This window comes from Myotis davidii, unplaced genomic scaffold (assembly GCF_000327345.1).
Source record: "Myotis davidii unplaced genomic scaffold, ASM32734v1 scaffold679, whole genome shotgun sequence".
In the NCBI taxonomy this organism is placed as follows: Eukaryota; Metazoa; Chordata; class Mammalia; order Chiroptera; family Vespertilionidae; genus Myotis; species Myotis davidii.
In genome coordinates, this window is record NW_006290023.1 from 169,547 (window position 1) to 173,290 (window position 3,744).

The following is a 3,744-nucleotide window of genomic DNA, read 5'->3' on the forward strand; positions in this document are numbered from 1 at the left end:
GATTGGGCCTGCCCTCTGCCACCCGGGAGCAGGCCTAAGCCAGCAGGGCATTATCTCCCGAAGGGTCCCAGACTGCGAGAGGGCACAGGCCAGGCTGAGGGACCCCCCCTTTCCCCCGAGTGCACAAATCTTTGTGCACCAGGCCTCTAGTGGAGATATAAATCAGAAAACAAAAGATAAAATGGCAGTAATAAATCCTCACATATCAATAATCAGCCTAAATAAAAATGGACTGAACTCACCAATCAAAAGGCACAGAGTAGATGGATAAATTAAAAAACAAGACACAACTACATGCTGCTTTCAGTAGACTCATATCAGTTCCAAAGACAGACATAGGCTCCAAGTGAAGGAGTGGAAGATGAGACTCCAAGCCAATGGTATCCAAAAGAAAGCAGATATAGCTATATTTATATTGGACAAAACATGCTTTAAACTAATAAAGGTAACAGACAAAGAAAGACATTATATAATAATTAAAGGTACAATCAACCAAGAAGACAAAAATTTATTAATATATAGGCACCCAATTCAGAAGCACAAAATATATAAAGCAATTATTAATAGACCGAAAGGGTGAAATAGACAGCAACACAATAATATTAGAAGACTCTAACACTGTATTTACACCAAAAGACAGATCATCCAGACAGAAAGTCAACAGGAAACCATAAGCCTTAAATGACACTTTAGAGTAGATAATAGATATATAGAACATTTCATCCACAAGCAAGAAAATATACATTCTTCTCAAGTGCACATGGAATATTCTAACGGACAGACCATATATTGAGAAACAAAACAAGCCTCAAAAATAAGAATCATATCAAACATCTTTTACAACCACAACAGTATGAAACAAGATGCTAAGTACAAGAAGAAAAATCACAAATCTGTTAAGTTTAAACAATATGCTATTGAACAATCATTGGGTCAATAGGGGGAAAAAAGGAGAAATAAAAAATACATGGAGACAAGTGGAAATAAAAATATGAGATGCCAAAATCTATGGGATGCAGCAAAGCACTACTAAAAAAAAAGTTTATGGCAATACAGGCCTACTTCAAGAAACAAACAAACAAACAAAAATCTCAAATAAACAATATAACTTTACTCTTAAAGGTACTTAAAAAAAAAGAACAAAGCCCAAATTCAGTAGAAGAAAAAAATCAGAGCAGAAATAAATGAAATAGAGACTAAAAAGACAGCAGAAAAGACCAATGAAATGAAGAGCTGGTTCTTTGAAAAAAGAAACAAAACAAAGTTTTAGCTAGATGAGAGAGAGAGAGAGAGAGAGAGAGAGAGAGAGAGAGAGAGAGAGAGAGAGAGAACTCAAAATAAGAAATGAAAGGGAAGTTATTACTAATGCCACAGAAATGCAAAGGATCATAAGAATACTATGAAAGGCTACATCCCACCAAATTGGACAACCTAAAAGAGATAGTCTCAGAATCACACAACCTTTGAAGACTGAATCATGAAGAAATAGAAAATCGAATAGACAGACCAGTAGTAAGGAAATTTAAAGTTATCAAATATCTACCCCAAATAAATTTGGTCAGATGGTCAACATCCAGGTGCTATCTATGGCTCACTATTTAAATATTTAAATGGACATTTCCATATTACTTTACAATCTTAACTTGTGCTCCCATTGAAGACTCTGAGGCACCAAAATATCCCTATGTATAAAAGTATGTTTTTAGTACATAGGAGTTACCAAGGCAAAAATATATACCAATATACTTAAAAGTCTTTTGGCAGTTACTTTAATAAATATTGACAGCATGCCAACTAAGCAAAAGGCATTATTTTAGCACAGAGCATCAGCAATGAAAAAGAGACAATTTCTGTTGTTAAGGAAACAAAATAGTAGGAAGCTAATACTCCTTAGAGACTTTAGTAAAGTAAGGTTTTTATGTAGCAAGACAAAGACAGCATCATTGTTCCTGCCCCCATAAGACTCAGAAGTTTAGTGGAAGTTTCTCTCTCAAATATTTATTTCATTAGAAATGTGAGTTAATAAATTAACTACTTGGTATCTTGTTATAGGTCTATTATGAACAAACAATCATTGGCCAAATCACTTTATAAAATATGCCTATGCACAGATATACTTTTAAATTTAACTCTTGTTCAGAGTATCCATCCCAAAATTAAATAAAGAGATATCAGTCTAATCAACAGGTTATTTTGGCACTTACCAATCAAACTTCTTTTACCTAAGAATTACTTTTATAAATTATCTAACCAGTGCACAAACACGTACAATGATGGAACTCTGACATAACAAAGCAATGACTCAATTATTATATTGACATAATTGTTAGATAGTTCTTCTCTGTGAGAGAAAACTGGTTTCCTAGTAACTCTCACCTATTAAAGTCTGCCTTCTAAAGGTGCAGAAAACATGTATTCCAAGTCACAGCTCTTTTTTCTAAGTTAAACATCCTTCACATATGTTTGTAGTCTTTTATAATAATGACTAGAGGCCTGGTGCATGAAATTTGTGCACGGGTGAGGTCCCTAGGCCTGGCCTGCGATCAGGGCCATCTTCCCCAGCTGCCCGGCCCCGCCAACTGCTGCCACCTCCGGTTTCCCATTTGCCATCGGCAATTGGAGCCTGCAGGCCTGGGGGAGGGACCAAGAGGTTGGCTGTACTTGCCCGCTCCCCGGCCCTGTTCCCTGTGGCGGGTTGCCCTGTGTGTGTGGGGTGACCAGCAGGGCAGGGGCCTTGGCCTGGCGCCACCTGAGTTTGCTGTCACCCACCCCCAGTTCCCCGTTCCCTGTCGGGCAATCAGGGCCTGTGACCTGTGGGCAGTTCCTGCGTTGAGTGTCTGCCCCCTGGTGGTCAGTGTGCTCATAGTGACCGGTCATTCCGCTGTTCGGTTGATTTGCGTATTACCTTTTTATTATATAGGAGGATTTCATAATTTTATGCTCTCCTACTTACCTTCCTAGGTTCAAGCTCAAGTTGTCAATACCTTTAAGAAACATGTTAATAGGATACTATATAACCAGAGTACCACACCATCTGTTTTGAATTTATATTTATTTTTGTAGTCTAAGATTTCATTTGTTTTCACTTTTGCAAATGAGATTCACTAGGTAACACATATTTAGCTCTAATTCTACTAAAATAAGCAAGTTCTACTTATAAAGTTAAGTCCTCCACTCTTGCACGTAGTAGACATTGTCATTTGTTTTGGTGCACAGGATCTGAAACTCAATTTTGAGTTGGAGGAATCACCTTGGTGTAAGGTAATTTTGTTTCTATAGATGCTGATAACCTAGGAAGCAGTGGTCGATAGCTACAAGATTCCTATTGCAGAAGAGGTATCTGTGCTGAAAGCAAGTAATATTGAGTTCTTTGTAAAGAAATGGCATGGGTGGTACCGGAGCTGCCGCCGCCAAGTCTGGATCCTCCTTCGCGCGCCACCGACGCCCGCCCGCCGTGCACGCCTGGTTCCTTTTGGTTCCAAGTCCAAAATGGTAACACTCAAGGATCAGCTGATTGTGAATCTTCTTAAGGAAGAACAGAGCCCCCAGAATAAGATTACCGTCGTTGGGGTTGGTGCTGTTGGCATGGCTTGTGCCATCAGTATCTTAATGAAGGACTTGGCAGATGAACTTGCTCTTGTTGATGTCATGGCAGACAAATTAAAGGGAGAAATGATGGATCTCCAACATGGCAGCCTTTTCCTTAAAACACCAAAAATTGTCTCTGGCAAAGACTGAAGTGTG

The 3,744-nt window shown here is 38.7% G+C and overlaps 1 protein-coding gene across 1 annotated transcript in view; it reads right to left on the bottom strand.

Moving 5' to 3' along the window:
- Positions 1-3,744, bottom strand: part of FNDC3A (fibronectin type III domain containing 3A) — a 225,287-nt gene that overhangs the window by 143,255 nt on the left and 78,288 nt on the right. The gene's annotated exons all lie outside the window — the stretch shown is intronic.